The sequence below is a fragment of the Solanum tuberosum genome, unplaced genomic scaffold, assembly GCF_000226075.1.
Source record: "Solanum tuberosum cultivar DM 1-3 516 R44 unplaced genomic scaffold, SolTub_3.0 scf00275, whole genome shotgun sequence".
Lineage (NCBI taxonomy): Eukaryota > Viridiplantae > Streptophyta > Magnoliopsida > Solanales > Solanaceae > Solanum > Solanum tuberosum.
In genome coordinates, this window is record NW_006239202.1 from 311188 (window position 1) to 329901 (window position 18714).

Genomic DNA, 18714 nt, shown 5'->3' on the forward strand with positions numbered 1-18714 from the left:
AACTACTCTATGGGAATGGAGGCTAAGCACCAAGTGGCTATGGCTAAGATGGTGACTCTCCTAATGTTAGGTTAGAGTCCAATGAACATCTTTCTTATCCCATAACTATGTACCTACATAGGATGTTTACTAGTTCTACCCTAGGCAAGTAGAACACCGTCCTTCAGTATAGGGTTACTTGACACCGTATTCCTTGATTTATCTCTCATAGTCTATGTCGGTTAATGCCTATTCCCATCATGTGAGATGTGAATTATGGTTTCTTGAGAAGTTCTATGAAGTGTGGGTGGTAGTATGGGATGCCATTCATGCAATTGCACAAGTAGGCTTTGAGAGGGTCATAGTGAGTTCTCTAAGTCTTAATGACTAATGTATGAAACTCCTCTAAATGAAGTTATTGAAGAATGTTGACTCTTATATTCTTAATGTGACGATGCATGCTATACTTAGGTTATATTATGAGTTATTTTCCCTTGTCATGTCGTATGAAATGTTAGGTCTCTTATGTGTGGATTTTGTGCAAAGGTGAAAATGAAGGATTGGGAAGTTCACTTTTGGTGACCTTTATTGTGGTACCTTAGTGTGGATGGTGGTATGGGACGCTATCCATACATTGCACAAGTTATATCACGAGGGTTAATTGAGGTGACGATCTAACTTGAAGGTAATGGCTTAAATGTTGATATTGTTCAAATATGATGCTATGACTTGTATTATGACTATACTTGTATTTGATGTCTCTTATGCTATTGTTCATGATATTTTTAAAAAGTGGCATAATGCATGGTTTCCAACCAAAATGTCCCTTTTAAATCATGTTTTTGCATGGTCATCATAATTAGTACATTTTTGTGTGCTAACCCATTTTTCAATTGTAAAGGGTTGTGTCCCTATTTTTGTTCAAGATTGTGTCTAAGATGGCCATGTGAGATATAGACTTCCGCTTGTATTTAAATGCTTTTTGATGTTAGATTGTATGGTTTTAAATAAAATGTTTTTAATTCCATACTATTTCTATTACCTATGCAATGAATGAGCTATGAGGCTTGTATAATTCCATGTCGGGGTCGAGTACGCCGGTTCACATCTAGGGGAAAACTTTGGGTCCTGATAAACATGGTATCAGAGCATAAGATTTTGGAAATGGTTTTTAGGGTTGATGTCTCACAAGCCACGTCTAGTAGAGTCTTGTTCATCGGCGTGAGTCGCGACACATTTATGAGCGAGAGACTATATGACGTTAGGAAGTTACACTTCTTTCATTATTCTTGAAGTCGTGCCTTAGAGTTTAACTATATAAGTGTCATTTTCCTAACCCTTCTATTGTGTTTATAAGATATGAATACAAGGTCTAACCCAAGAAGGATGGAAGAGGAAATTGTGAATGAGGGAGTTCCTACCCAAGGTCTTCAAGGTGACCAAGTTCCTCTAGGCATTTAAGGAAATCAAGTTCCAGTGGATCCCCCGACTATGACCAATGAAGAAGTTAGGTCGGCTTTTTTGATGACGGCTCAAGCCGTTACTACTCAAGCTCAAGACATGACGGCTCAAACTACTAGGGGTGTTGAGGCTAATGTGAACCCCAATGTGAGTACTATGGCTTCTAGGTTGAGAGACTTTTTGAGGATGAATCCTCCGATATTTCTAGGCTCTAAGATGGGAGAGGATCCCCAAGAGTTTTTGGATGAGGTGTATAAGATAGTCAATGCTGTGGGAGTGACTTTTATTGGAAAACTGAAACTTGAGGCCTATCAATTGAAGGACGTTGCCCGAATTTGGTTTACTCAATGGAAGGCCAATAGGCCGGTTGGAGCGGGACCCATATATTGGGAGTTGTTTAAGAAAGCATTCCTTGGAAGGTACTTTCCCTGTGAGAAGGGAGAGGTTAAGGTAGAGGAGTTTATCAACCTTAGGCAAGGTAACATGAATGTGCAAGAGTACCCCTTGAAGTTTACCCAATTGTTTAAGTATGCCCCATCTTTGGTGTCCAACCTTAGAGATGAAATGAGTAGGTTTGTTACCGGTGTATCCGACCTAGTTAAGGAAGAGTGCCATACGACGATGCTCCATGATGACATGAACTTTTCTAGACTCATGGTGTATGCTCAATCTATTGAGGAGTCCAAACTTAATAGGAATGATAAGGAGTTGAAGAGGTCTAGACTCGATGATCAAGGTCAACTTAGGTTCAAGAAGAGAGCTCCAAACCAAGACTCTTCAATCACTCCTAAGGGTAACTAAGAGAGAGTTAGTGTGTCTACATCTTCTAAACCTACTTGTCACAATTGCGAGAAGAAGCATTTTGGGAAATGCCTAGCCAGTACTAGTGGGTGCTATGGGTGTGGAAAGAATGATCACCAAGTGAAAGATTGTCCTACTCTTACGGCTAGAGGAAGGAAGGCCAAACAAGCTTCTCTTAAAGGTCCGGATCATAATATTCCAAAGTGGAACCGTTTCTGTACTCTTCAAGCTAACAAAGACAAAGGAGCTAATCCAGATGAAGGTACTGGTAAGTGGTAGTTCATTTTGGTTGTGAATGGCTTGTTGAGGTTCCTATGTTGTTTTTCATGTTAGGCTTAGTTGGGTTTTCTCTTAAGTGGGGAATGGTATGTTGAATAGTAAGGTTGTTGAGAGTTGTGATATCTTAATCTCTTTCCTTCGATTCCTATTCAAGCTTGAGACCAAGAGTTCCTAGTAGCTTGTTTCATGTTTTGGAGTCTTGTGTGAATATGAGTTTCCATGGTCTCCTTATGTTATACATGTTTTGATGAAGTTTATGTTTATATGAGAAAATGAGTTTTCATAATTGTGTGTTCCTCTTGTTAATATGCATCTATAATAAGTTGTCTTAATGTTTCATGAGTTGACTTGTTGTACATGCTTAAATGTGTTTTTTAAAGTGTTGCATAATTGTCTAATGATGTTATGATGAGAATGATGTGAGTTGTTGAAGGAAGTTCCTCCAATGAAATGAGAAATGAGATGTTTGTTGCATAACGAGTTTGTAGAAGTAGTTCCTACTTTCTTGTATATGCTTTGAGCTTGTTGATGTGGAGTTGATGTTTCCTCCTATAGTTTATGCATTATATTGATGTGGAATGATTTATGGGCTGCTAGTTTTGAGTCGTTAACCCCTTAATGTGTTTAAAGTGTCATTCGAGGATAAATGTTCAAAAGTGGGGGATAATGTAATGACCCTAAAAATGAATAAGTTAAACTAGAGCCTAACGTGTGTTAGTTTGAGTTTAATGTGAGGTTTGAGTGAGCTTTCATGTTGTTTTGTATTGTCCCGAGCTATGGTTGAGGGGTTTAGGGGTTAAACATCAACGTACGACTCCCCATGAACCACCCTAGGGGTCCTTGAGGAGGACCTTAAGCTTTACCCCCAAGACCCCAAGGAAAACCAAGACTGCCCAAAAATAGGGTGACCTACGGAAGGGATCCACGCCCTGTGGATGAACTCCGTAGGTCAAGGGCCCCGAAACCATGCTGCAGCCCCAGACCACAGAACAACAACATGGTCCGTTAATGAACTCACAGTCCATGAGTCCAGGGCGTGAATCACCACTGCAATCTGTCAGGTGGTTCAGCCTTGGTAGGGGTGGATTGGTTAATTCACCCCAAGTCCTAATAAGTGTTTGGATGGTTATTTTATGTTTATTAAGATATTTTAAGAGTATTAAAACATTAAAACCCTATTTTACATTTCATTATTCAAATTTCCCAAATCTAAACCCCTCCCTCTCCAAATATCAATTCTCACTCCGTTGAAGACCAAGAGAAGAAGAAGACTTAGGGCTTGAAGAGGAAGGCTAATTGAGTGGATTTTCATGGAATTAATCTATATAAAGGTATGGTGATCCTTCATCTAGGGGTAGCTTTCACCCCTAGAGTCCATTTAAAGTAGATCTTTAAAGTTTTCAAGTTCATGAAAAAACCTAGGGTTTTACTCAATCTCATGGGTTTTTTCCTTAAACAAATTCAAATGGTTACTAATGTCATATTCTGATTGTATTGGTGTTTAATTGATGAGTTATGATGAAAATACTCTATGAACACATGATGTTCTCTGAATTCCTGAATTGTGCATTTATGAAGTGGGGTTGTTGATTATGAAAGCTTATGATTATAATATGTCTAAATTTCTTTGGGTAATCGAATTGTATTATTATCTATGCCTTAATTATGGTAAAATGTTGGTGTATTGATGATTTGAGATTCATGGCCTTGAAGGCAAGTTTTGACTAAATTTCATGTTGAAGTAGAATTGTGCTTGACCTATTGATCCACTTCAAAGGTGGAGGTGTTTACTTACTAAGTATTTGAATGAGAATCTAATGAAGTTAAGATGATCTTTCCTTGAATGTATTTATATTAATATTGAAAGGCTGTTTCTCAATTTGACACTAATGAATGATGATGATGGAATGTGAAGTGTTGTCTTTTATATATATTGTATATCTTGAATTGATAGGCTTAGGCATCCTTTTCTTATGTGATGAATGTATCTTGACTGGATGTCTTAATGTCTTGAATTGGTAGACCTAATGTTGGTAGCCTTTCAAGAATGAATGAATGAATGAATGACTCTAGGCTAAACCTTGGATTAGTAGACCTAATATTGGCAGCCTTTCATGATGAGTCTAGGAACTAATGTGATGTTAAACATTGAAATGGTAGACCTAATGGTGGTGGCCCTTTCTTGTGTGAAATGATGAACCTTGGAACGGTAGACCTAATGGTGGTGGCCTTTCTAGGAAGATCAATAAGCTATCATTAAATGTACCTTGAATCGGTAGACCTAATGGTGGTGACATTTCATGTGTATGTGATTTGGGTCGGTAGGCCTAATGTTGGTGGCCCTCTCAAGTACAACAATGTAATGTGAATGAACTACTCTATGGGAATGGAGGCTAAGCACCGAGTGGATATGGCTAAGATTGTGACTCTCCCAATGTTTGGTTAGAGTCCAATGAACTTCTTTGGTAGCCCATAACTATGTGTCTACATAGGATGTTTACTACTTCTACCCTAGGCAAGTAGAGTACCTTCCTTCGGTGTAGGATTATATGACACCGGATTCCATGATTTAGCTCTCATGGTCTATGTCGGTTAATTTTTATTCCCATCATGTGAGATGTGCATTATGGTTTCTTCAGAAGTTCTATGAAGTGTGGGTGGTAGTATGGAATGCGATCCATGCATTGCACGAGTAGGCTCTGAGAGGGTCATAATGAGTTCTCTAAGTCTTAATGACTAATGTATGAAACTCCTCTAAATGAAGTTATTGAAGAATGTTGACTCTTAAATGCTTAATGTGATGATGCATGATGTACTTGGGTTATATTATGAGTTATCTTTCCTTGTCATGTCTTATGAAATGTTATGTCTCTTATGTGTGGATATTGTGCAAAGGTGAAAAGGAAGGATTGGTAATTTCACTTTTGGTGACCTTAATGTAGTGCCTTAGTGTGGATGGTGGTATGGGATGCTATCCATACATTGCACAAGGTATAGCATGAGGGTTACTGTATGGGACGCTATCCATACATTGCACAAGGTATAGCATGAGGGTTACTTGAGGTGAAGGTCTAACGTGAAGGTAATGGCTTAAATGTTGATATTGTTCAAATGTGATGCTATGACTTGTATGATGATTATACTTATATTTGATGTCTCTTATGCTATTGTTCATGATATTTCTAAAAAGTGGCATAATGCATGGTTTCCAACGAAAATGTCCCTCTTAAATCTTATGTGTGGATATTGTGCAAAGGTGAAAAGGAAGGATTGGTAATTTCACTTTTGGTGACCTTAATGTAGTGCCTTAGTGTGGATGGTGGTATGGGATGCTATCCATACATTGCACAAGGTATAGCATGAGGGTTACTTGAGGTGAAGGTCTAACGTGAAGGTAATGGCTTAAATGTTGATATTGTTCAAATGTGATGCTATGACTTGTATGATGATTATACTTATATTTGATGTCTCTTATGCTATTGTTCATGATATTTCTAAAAAGTGGCATAATGCATGGTTTCCAACGAAAATGTCCCTCTTAAATCATGTTTTTGCATAGTCATCATACTTAGTACATTTTTGTGTGCTAACCCATCCTTCTATGTTTTTACTACAACTGTAGGTTCCGGCAAGTGATTGATTCTCTCTAGATTGAAGTGCTTGGATTGAGATTTCCTCCAAGGCTAAAGTGGTACGTCCTCATAGATCGAGGACAAGAGTCTTTTTGAAGTTTATTTCCTTTTTCATGTAATAGACAATTCTAGTCTTTTCAATTGTAAAGGGTTGTGTCCCTATTTTTGTTCAAGATTGTGTCTAAGATGTCCCTGTGAGATATAGACTTCCGCTTACGTTTAAATATTTTTGAATGTTAGACTGTATGGTTTTAAATAAAAAGTTTTTAATTCTATACTATTGTTATTACCTATGCAATGAATGAGCTATCAGGCTTGTATAAGACCCCTTCGGGATCGAGTACACCGTGTCGCATCTAAGGTCTAGCCTTGGGTCCTGACACGATATACCCTTGTCGAGATTTTATTGAGATTGTGTTGGATTAGTAATTTTTTGTTTTTAATTCTTGTTAGTTGTTTATTTTATTTTATAGTTTGTTTATTTTTAGTGTGTGATGTTGTTGAGTGGCGATGCCCAATGATAGATACAGTGACATTTTTCTTAAGGGGAAATCATCTTTTGGTTATGAATTTATTTTCGGGATGTTTATATGTTTTAGTCTGAGTAACCATATGTGGTGAAGTTTGAGTAGCCATAGCTCATATGTGAATCTGAGTAGCCATACCTCAAAGAGATGCATAAATTTTTCCAATGATGGATTGTCTTACGTCTTTCTTTATGGAAATCGTCATCTTTTTGGGAGAATGTGACTTGTTTGGTATTATTGAGATAATCCTGCATTGTGCAAACATGAGCCTCTCCTCCAAATTATTGAAAACAATTGCCTGATGTGAATGATTTTGTGACAAATCTTGTGGCTCTTTTTATGACTCTTAACTCGTTAGTGGTTTTAAAGTATGATATCATTTGTGCTTGTGAAGAAAGTAAAAATTGAGACATCTTGATTAACTTGCATGCCATGTGTGGTGAGTTTTTTTTTTTTTAATAACTCCTTGTGCTTACTTGTGCTAGCTAGAACTTGCTTGATTAGTCTTTCAATGTTGGTCTTTATGAATTTTTGTCGAAGAAATGATCATAGGCAGTCTTTGTGATTTTTGATCGAAAAAGCCTACCTTTGCACCAAATGACCCTTTTGAGCTTAATACATTATCTTTGGAAACCTCAGTACAAGCCTTGCCCATTTTAAAAGTAATCCTCTTTTGAACCTTTCCCTCATTGAACTTTAAAAATTGTGAAAGTTGAAGGTAAAAGCCTAAGTTTGGGGTGTTGTTGGAAACAAATTGGGGAGATGCTAATCACATGAGGGCATGAAATTGAGCAATGAAAAAAATGAATCAAAGAAAAGAGGAAAAAGAGTTAAATAAAGAAAAGTCTAGAAAAAAAATAAAGAAAGATCAAGAATATGAATATAACACCTCGGAATCTAGTAGTCTAAGCAAGGGACCAAGTGAGAGGTCACAAACCATGATTTGAGCCTGAGCACCCTTCATGAAGGCCCACACGGACCGTGAAGGGCACCATGAGTCGTGTTTTTGCCCGTGGTGGCTCACAAAACCCAACAAAGGGAGGGTCACCTCCCACGAGAATCATAATGCCCCGTGAAGGGTACCACGACTCATGGTGGTGCCCGTGAAGTGCTAGGCAGTGAGCTCTCCATGACAACTTCCTCCCACGAGCCACTTGATGTCTCGCGAAGGCCTTGACGAGTCATGGAGGTGGGTGTGTGGGGTGAAGATTTTTAGGGGTGGTTTTTCAAGCCACTGTTCAAGGACCACAGCTGGCACCACGACTATGAATTCTGAAACCCTTACTCTTGAGTCGGTCCCCGTTATTAATGAGTATCCGAAAGTGTTCCCAGACAATCTACCTTCTATTCCTAAAGAAAGGGAAATAAATTTCAGTATTGACCTTCTTCGAGATACTCAACCTATTTCTATTCCTCCTTATAAAATGGCTTCGGTAGAACTTAAGGAATTAAAGGAGCAATTGAAAGATTTGTTGGATAAGGGTTTTATCCGACCGAGTATCGCTCCATGGGGAGCTCCAGTTTTGTTTGTGAAGAAGAAAGATGGTTCACTTCGTATGCGTATTGACTATCAGCAATCGAATAAGGTGATCATTAAGAATAAATATCCTCTTCAAGAAAAGATAATTTATTTGATCAACTAAAAAGAGCGAGTAACTTTTCCAAGATTGACCTTAGGTCGGGTTATCAACAATTGAGGGTTAAAGATGATGATATTCCAAAAACGGCTTTAAGAATCCGGTATTATGATTATGAGTATTTGGTGATGTGTTTGGTGTGATTAATGCTCCGGTGGCATTTATGGATTTGATTAATACGATGTTTAGACAATACCTTGATATGTTCGTAATTGTGTTCATTGGTGATATATTGATTTATTCGAGAAGTGACGATGATCTCACCAATCATTTGAGGATTGTGTTGCAAATTCTCAAGGACGAGGGACTCTTTGCAAAGTTTAGCAAATGTGAGTTTTGGCAAAGGTCCATAGCTTTTCTTGGCTATATTGTTTCAAGTAAGGGTATTGAGAAAGATCCTAAGAAGAAGGATGCGGTCAAGAGTCGGCCTAAAACCTTTGTCCCCTTCGGATATTAGAAGTTTCTTGGGTTTAGATGGTTACAAGGGAAGATTTGTTGAGGGTTTTTCTTTGATTGCCTCTCCATTGACAACTTTGACTCAAAATAAAACCAAAGTCATATGGTCTGAAGCATGTGAAAAGAGTTTTCAGGATTTGAAAGATAGACTTACTTCCGATCTGATGTTGACTTTACCGGAAGGGACTCGTGGCTTTGTTGTTTATTGTGATGCCACAAGAATTGGGTTAGGATGTGTGCTTATGCAAAATGGGAAGGTTATTGCCTATGCTTCGAGACAATTTAAGGTTCATGAAAAGAATTATCCTACCGATGATCTTGAACTAGTGGTGGGCGTATTAGCCTTAAATATTTGGAGGCACTATTTGTATGGTGTTCATGTAGATCTGTTCACCGACCATAAGAGCCTACAATATGTGTTCAATCAGAAAGATCTTAATCGACGCCAAAGAAGGTGGCTAGAGTTACTTAAAGATTATTATGTCACGACCCAGGGGTACACCCTAGATGAAACATGGCATACTTGACACCGAAGGTGTCTCATACAAGCCCTTAGTATATCATAACATAAGATAATATAAAAGTACATAAAATTTAAAAACTTTATCCATACAATCGAAATCTTTTATAAAAGTAAGCTGAAGTACTTACAACACTTTATCTAAAACCATCTAATACAACTTTTGAATAAACTCTTGGGACAAAGCCTATATAATAGTCTCAAAACATGAAAATAAAAGACATAAAGGGAATAGTGGGTTTTTTCCTCGAAGCTATGAGGACTCACCAAATCATCAACTCCTTTGTTCCTTAGAAACCCAGCCTCAAGATTAGAACTCAAATCTCCGAACCCTACATTTGATGAGAATGTAGGCAAAAAATGCGTTAGTACAAAATGTACTAAATATGTTAGCTAGAATAACATAATAAGAGCATAACAAAAGGGTTAGTCAACATAAGACATAATCCCTAATCATACGAAATACTTCATGAAACATAAACAATGAGCATAAGAGGCAATATCATAATCATAAGCAAAGTCCCGAATATAGGCATCATATAAGCATTATTCAACCCTTAGTCCTTCATGTCATAAGAGAACTACTTCTCAAGTAACCTGAAAGCATACTTGTGCAAAGCATGAAGAAGACCCCATAATCCTATCCAAGCTAAGTATCCCTTTTTGGTCATCATTAAACATAGTCTCTATACCTAGTCAAGTCTTACGCTATCATATCATAAGAGCACTATCCCTCTAAGTAACCTCAAATCATACTTGTGCAATGCATGAATGACATCCCATAATACCATTCACACTAAGCATAACCTTGAAGTCACCATATTCAAACTTACCCTTCATTTGATCTCATTCTTAGCTTACTTCATATAGACAATTAGACTATCACCTCTAGTCAATCATATCATGGAAGGCAACTATAGCAACAATCAGTATTAAGCATACATCATAAACATAATCCACAATCATATTAAACATATAGATCATCATACGATAAAAGGAACATACCAAGAATACCCTCAAAGCATACTTGTGCAATGCATAATCAGATCCCATACTCTCACTAACACTAAGTAAGCTTCTTAACTAACCATAGTTCATAATTTATATTCTTATTCTGGGAATTAGCCTTAACCGACATAGACCATGTGAGCTAACATAGAATCCGGTGTCTACCCCAAACCGAAAAAAGGTTGTCTTACTTGCCTAAGGTAGGACCAAACTATTAGCTTAGGTGGATTCAATAGCTAAGTAACCTACGAGGGCACATAGTTTATAGGATAAGGGTATTTCTTCTAAAAACCTGACCTCTATTATCGTGAGGGCTTCCCTCCCACGAGATTAATCCTAGGAACCCGGCCTCTACTAACGTGAAAGCTCCCATCTCAAGAAATTTCTACATGAAACCCGACCTCTGCTAACGTCAGGGCTTCCATCACATATCAATATCCACACAGTGCTAAGCATAATTCCCATTGAGTTCATGTTAAGTCTTGACTTAATTTCATTTTCATGGAAAGGTTTCTTGACACAAAATCCATATAACTCATACTAAAACTCATAGATTTATTAGGTGAGACTAGTGTTCCAACTTTAGAATCACTACATGTGACAAACCTTTCACATTATATCATATTCATGCATGATTGTGTATATGAGGCTAACCTTTCAACAACACTATAAGTAGGTCATGCGCATATTCACTTCACTCTCAAAGTGTTTTTAAAGCATGTACTAAACTTCATAAAACATGCATACTATCATATCTTGCCCTTTCAATGGTCAATGCTCATAGTAAATCATCACATTTAGAATGACTACATTAGACATGAATCTATTAATAATCAGATCACATCAACATATCTAGAATTACTACATTAGATATGGATATATTCATAGCTCAAGTAGTTCAATTACTACAAGCATACTCTCATACTTCAGCTCCTTGAGGTTCAAAGCCTATTTTAAATCTTCACACTAAGGGTTCATGCTTTAAACATGGATATCATCCTAACTTGTGTGATTTTATCACTTTATACATTCAACCATTCATGAGGTAGATTAGGTAGGCAAAGATCTTTCATCACAATTCTATTAATTAGTCTTCTATTCTCATACAGATTTTACTCTCAAAGCCTTAGCATTCATAGTTCATCATATTAGGTTTACTCTCAAGCCCTAGTGCTCATCATTCATGACTTCAATTCTTACTCTCAAAGCTTTACTTCTTACAATCATCATACATATCTACATCACAAGCTTCATATTTAAGAAACTCTAGTCATAGTTCATTATAAAGGCTCAATCTCATTCAATTCTAGTCAAGATCCATCACATAATATTTAATCTAATTCAATTCAGGTTTACATACTTCTATTCTTGATCAATTGCTATACATAATATCAATTATAGAAGGTCACCTATAAGTCCTCAATTTCACTTCACAAGGCATAAACCCACGTTCTTCAATTTCTTCAATTAAACTAGAGTTAACAATGGAAAACATATAAATTCATCATAATATCATAATTAAATGCTAAATACATCATAAACAAGTACTATCCACTCAATTGGAATCATACTCAAACACTACCCATAACATAGGAAGAAACCCTAGCTAGAATTGGGTTTTATCTTCACAATAGGGGGGAATCTAGGGGGCTCTATGGATGGAAGAATCTATAGATGAATAAGCTAACATAACTTGGATATAAATACCTCACATAATCTTGAAACAATGGAGGAATTTTCCCTAATTTGCTTCACTTCTTCTTCTTTGCTTCCTAGAGAGAGAATTTCTTGAGGTAATTGGGTTTGTTTTGGGGTTTTAGAAGAATGATTTAATTGATTTAGTTTAGGGGTCTATTAGGTTTATATAGGTGGCTTAATTATAAATAAAATGACCCCACTTAACCCCTAACTAATAAAAAATTAATCCTTAAGTCCCCAACTTAAAACGATTTAACACCAAAATTGCCCCATCCACGAGACCCATACTCATGGACCTTGGGTGGGTCTACAGGGAGTGCTGCACCTCCGTGGGTGGTGGCCTGCAACATGTATGGAACCACTTGACACACGGCGCTCCCCCATGGGGCCTGGGTGGACCCACGGGGTGTGGGTCCCCAATGTCACTTTTGAACCCTTTCCACTCTATGGGGCCCATTCCTACTGGTCTAGTCTCTTACCATTGATCATACCAAATTTGTGCAACCCCCTTGACTTGAAAAGAACCTAACTACACCTTATCTACTAGAGTCACTCTCATAAAGTCTAACACCTTCGAGACCTTTTCTACAAACTCTTGAGGATTCTCTTCCACCTTGGAGCTATAAAACTCCGAAGGGTACATCCTTAAAAACTCCCTCAGTCTAGAAGAAGCCATCCCCTTAATGGGTTCGGTGGAGCTACAACCTGTCTATTGGCTTGCGCCTTCATGGCTTGAGCCAACATTAGAAGAGCCGACCTAACCTCTGCATTAGGCACATTCTCCCATATAGGGTCAATTTGAGCTTGGGGAGGATCTTGGAGAGGAACCTCTTGTCCCACATTATCTTCCTCATTCTTGTATCAGCCATAGCCTGAAAACCATAGGGCATAGATTAGGAGAAAGACCTAATAGAGTTAAACTCTATGGCACGACTTAGAGAATGAAGAAGTGAAGTTTCCTAAGCATCGAATAGCCTTCTATTCATAAATGTGGTGCGCTTCCTATTTATGAACAAGACTCTACTAGATGGGTTTGAGACAATCCTAGAAACATTCTAAACCTTGTGCTCTCATTACCAAGGTTGTCATGACCCATGGGTACACCCTAGATGTAACATGGCGTACTTGACCTCAAAGGGGTCTCATGCAAGCCCTTAGCATATAATAACATACGTTAATAGAAATGTACGAAGATTTTAAATAATTTACCTATACAATCAAAGTCTTTTATATAAGCAAGCGGAAGTCTTTACAACACTTTATCTAAAACCATCTAATACAACTTTTGAATAAACTCTTGGGACAAATCCCATTCAATAGTCTCAAAACATGACAATAAAAGACATAAAGGGAATACTGGCTTTTGTCCTCGAAGCTATGAGGACTCACCAAATCATGAACTCCTTTGCTCCTTAGAAACCTAGCCTCAAGATTGGAACTCAAATCTCCGAACCCTACATTTGATGAGAATGTAGGCAAAGTATATGTTAGTACAAAATGTACTAAATATGTTAGCTAGCATAACATCATAAGAGCATAACATAAGTGTTAGTCAACATAAGTTATAATCCATAATCATATGAAATACTTCATGAAACATAAACTATGAGCATAAGAGGCAATATCATAATCATAAGCCATGTCCCCAACGTAAGCATCATATAAGCATTATTCAACCCTTAGTCCATCATGTCATAAGAGAACTACTTCTCAATTAACCTCAGAACATACTTGTGCAAAGCATGAATAAGACCCCATAATCCTATCCAAGCTAAGTATCCTTTTTTTTGTCATCGTTAAACATAGTCTCTATACCTAGTGAAGTCTTAGTTTTCCATATCATAAGAGCACTATCCCCCTAAGTAACCTCAAAGCATACTTGGGCAATGCATGAATGACATTCCATAATGCCATTCACACTAAGCATAACCTTGAAGTCACCATATTCATTGTTACCCTTCACTTAGTCTCATTCTTAGCTTACTTCATATAGACAAGGAGACTATCACCTCTAGTCGATCATATCATAAAAGGTAACTAAAGCAACAATCCAAACTAAGCATATGTGTTGCACCCAAATCGCACACACTTGTGCATATGGTCATTTAAGTATTTAAGTGGCTCTTATAAAGAGTTGGGTATCGTACCCACATGGACTTCCGCTTAGAATCACTCAATTTCTCTAACTTTCAGCTAAGCACAAGTGTTACCAAGATTTCAAAAGTGATTTAGTTTCTAATTCTAGAGTTGTAACAAAATGCAATAAAAGCGATTCAATTTCAAGGGTTTAAAAACAATGATTGGGTGAAGTCCAGGGCTGCAGCTTCTATCAGGATTCATGCAATCAATATCATTTATATGGATATTTATCAACTATCAAATCAATGAATCACATGGTTAAATGTGTGATCATGATCTCTCGACCTCTAATAACTTATAATATATAATATCCTAACTACATCATTGAGTGGGGATAGGATGCATTAAGTACCGAGCATTACGATTTATTCCTGTATAGTTATCCAAGCAAGGTTTCTAGGTATATCCCTATCCTAGATACAAATTAACCCTAGTTGTTTAGAATTAATCATGCTCCTTATGTGCCACGTTCTATCCCTTTATTCATCTCCCGAGTTCAATTTGGACAATGTAATTATTTCAATGGTGATTAGTGAAGAAATATGAAAAACAAAAACATAAAAAAGATTCATATGATAATTGACATTAACCCAATGAAAACTTAATAGATTACAATCATCCTGTAGCCACAACCCTAGAACTAGGGTATTTAGCCACTCATAATCCAAGATACGATCAAGCAATGTTCAATAAACATAAAGAGATCGAAAGGAAAGGAGTTTAAGAAAGAACCCTAAAAATGGTGAAAACGTTCCAAGTCGTCGTTTTTCAAAATCCAGAAAAAGAATAATTAATAAAATAAAATAATGACCTATTTATACTAAAAGTCGAATAGGCCAAAACTAAAGCTTAGGAGCGCCACGCGGAGGCCTCTTTAAATTTCCATTTGCACATAATTTCACTTCTCCATGATGCAGGAACTTCACAGAATGCTCTGCCTCAAAGTCGTTTCTCGCTAATTAATTTTTTAACCCTTTCCGCAACGCGGAGACACATCTATTATTCTATGTGCGAGAAAATGCACCCCTCTGCGACGCGGCTGCTACACAGAAGGCTCTGCCTTAATTTGCCATTTCACGAGCCAAAATAGAATTCCTTTCTGTGACGCGGAGAGGATACAGAGATGCCTTTGAATGGCATTTCTTCAATCTTCTTCCTTCATTCTTTTCGACTCGGATCTTTTGTGTTCCGATTGTCCATTTTCGAGCTCGTTTCTCCAATTAAGCTCGCCTACACAACTAATCATGTTGGTTAGCTGATAAACACATAAAAGACTCAATAAAACTATAAAAGAGCACATATTGAATTTAAACTCAGTTTAAATGCGGGAATTATTATATTTCTAGGCATGTAGATATGCCTAAGATCAATATGCTACAAGTATATTAAACATATAGATCATCATAACATAAAAGAAACATACCATGAATACCCTCAAAGCATACTTGGGCAATGTATGAATAAGATCCCATACTCTCACTCACACTAAGTCAGCTTCTTAAGTAACCATAGTTCATAATTCATATTCTTATTGTGGGAATTAGCTTTAACCGACATAGACCATGTGAGCTAACATGGAATCCAATGTCTACCCACGCCGAAAGAGGGGTTATCCTACATGCCTAAGGTATGACCAAACTCTTAGCTTAGGTGAATCCAATAGCTAAGTAACCTACGAGGGTACATAGTTTATGGAATTAGGGGATTGCTTCTAGAAACCCGGCCTCTACTATTGAAACTCTCAAATTACACCTCTTTTCAGAAGCATAAGCGATCATTATCACGTGAAGAACCCAACTTTTAGGTTAGAGTTGATCCCACGGGGAATATTGTTTAGACTTAAGTTCAATAACGATTATATTCTTTTAGCCAATGTATTTTCGTGAAAAATAAGTAAAGCGGGGGGGAGGGATTTGTGTAACAAATTTTGGATGTTATGAAAGTAATTAGTAAGCAAGATTTAAACTTTTGTTGTTATCAAATTGAAAAAGAAACTAGGGAGTACGTGTTCCCCATAAGTTCATTACTCTGTAATCCTAGTAATTGCAATCCCTTCCTAGTGTATTACATCCAAAGCGATAAGTTATGTATATCTAAATCCTTGGTCCGGCATCTAGAGAATTTCACCCCGCACCTTGGTCCGGCTACGTGTGTATAATTTACTAACCCTTACAATTACCTCATATTTGACGTCACATAGATGTATGGCTTAGTTTTCACCCTCACACCAATCGACATTAATTCTATTAGATAGTATCACACTAAATCTATGTTGATAATTCTTTTCTTATTAACTACCTCTTTGGTCCGGCAAGTAGCAACAAGGCAAGTTCTAACGCGTTCACTCGTTAAAAAGACTTCTAAACGAAAGAATTATCAATGCATGCAACAACACTATTCAAGAATTGCTTAGTTACTATTCATACTTTGTTAATCACTCATGGTTCCCACAACCCTAGTTGTGGATTTAGTTACCCATATTAGCAAGAACACGATTCATAGTTTTAGAAGAAGAAATCATGAACTTACGTAAGAAGAATAATAAACCCAGACTTCATCAACTTGAATTTCAACACCAAAATCTTCAAAATGAACTTAGTAAATTAAGAATTAGCAAAAGTTGCAAGTTAATCGCCCAAGTCAAGAACTAGAATAAAAGTAATAAAGTCTAACCCCAAAACGAGGTTTACATACCCTATTTATAGTAAAACAAGTCCTAACTAAAAAGGAAACGAGATAAGGAAATAAAGTTTACAGGACGTGTCTTCAATCTACGACACTGACCTACCTTCCGTAAGTATATCTACGGTCCGTAGGTCCCTTCCGTGGCTCAGGACTTAGGCAATTTTTCAATCTTCAAAATCTTCCAAACTTCTGTGACATTCGACGGTTCAACAGTACAGACCGTAAGTTAATATACGGTTCGTAACTCCTCTCCGTAGCTCCATACTTAGATATTTCAGCATCAGGTGCTGGAACCAAATTTTTGTCACATTTTACGGAGCAACAATACCGTCCGTAGATCAATCTACGGTCCGTAAGTTGCAACCGTGGTTCCACACTTAGTCAAGAATTCCCTGATTTTTAGCCATGCCTTGCCTGCCCATCGACGTCCATCATCTACGGGGTGTAACTGGGCCTACGGTCCGTAGGTTACCTCCGTAGATGACCTTTTCTACACGTCTTTCAGCTGTGTCTTCAAATCTCTGCGTCTGAACTTATTTCCTAAAAACATGAGACAAACACATAAGAACTAATACAAAATGGCCCTAGACACACACAACTCTCAAGCGAAATGTATTACCAATACTGTAAACTCACGGTATATCAACTATCATGAGGGCTTCCATACCACGAGATTTCTCCTAGGAACTAGGCCTCTACAAAATGTGAGAGCTCTCATATTAAGAGATTTCTACTAGAAACCCGGCCTCTACAAACGTTAGGGCTTCCATCTTATATGAATATCCACTCAATGCTAAGCATAATTCCCATTGAGTTCATGTTAAGTCTTGACTTAATTTCATATTCGTGGAAAGGTGTCTTGACACACAATCCATATAACTCATACTAAAGCTCATAGATTCATTAGGTGAGACTAGTCTTCCAACCTTAGAATCACTACATGTGACAAACCTTTCACATTATATCATATTCATGCTTGAGTGTTTATATGAGGCTAACCTTTCAACAACACTACAACTAGGTCATGAGCATATTCACTTCACATTGAAAGTGTTTCGAAAGCATGTACTAAACTTCATAAAACATGCATACTATCATATCTTGCCCTTTCAAGGGTCAATGCTCATATTAAATCATCACATCTAGAATGACTACATTAGACATGGATATATTCATAATCATATCATATCAACATATCTAGAATTACTACATTAGACATGGATATATTCATAGCTCAAGTAGTTCCATTACTACAATCAAACTCTCGTACTTCACCTCCTTGAGGTTCAAAGCATATTTTTTAATATTCACACCTAGGGTTCATGCACTAAACATGGATATCATCCTAACTCGTGTGATTCTATCACTTTTTGCATTCAAACATTCACGAGGTAGATTAGGTAGGTAAAGATCTTTCATCACAATACTATTCATTAGTCTTCTATTCTCATATAGATTTTACTCTCAAAATGTTAGCATTCATAGTTCATCATATTAGCTTTACTCTGAAGCCCTAGTGATCATCATTCATGACTACAAGCCTTACTCTCAAAGCTTTACTTCTTACAATCATCATACATATCTAGAGCACAAGATAATCTAGTCAAAAGCTTCATATTTAAGCAGCTCTAGTCTTAGTTCATGATTAAGGCTCAATCTCATTCATTACTAGTCAAAATCCATCATATAATCTTTAATCTAATTCAATTAATGTTTACATACTTTTATTCTTGATGAATTTCTATACATAATATCAATTCTAGAAGGTCACCTCTAAATCCTTAATTTCACTTCACAAGGCATAAACCCACATTCTTAAATTTCTTCAATAAAACTAGGGTTTACCATGGAAAACATATGAATTCATAATAATATCATAATTCAAAACTAAA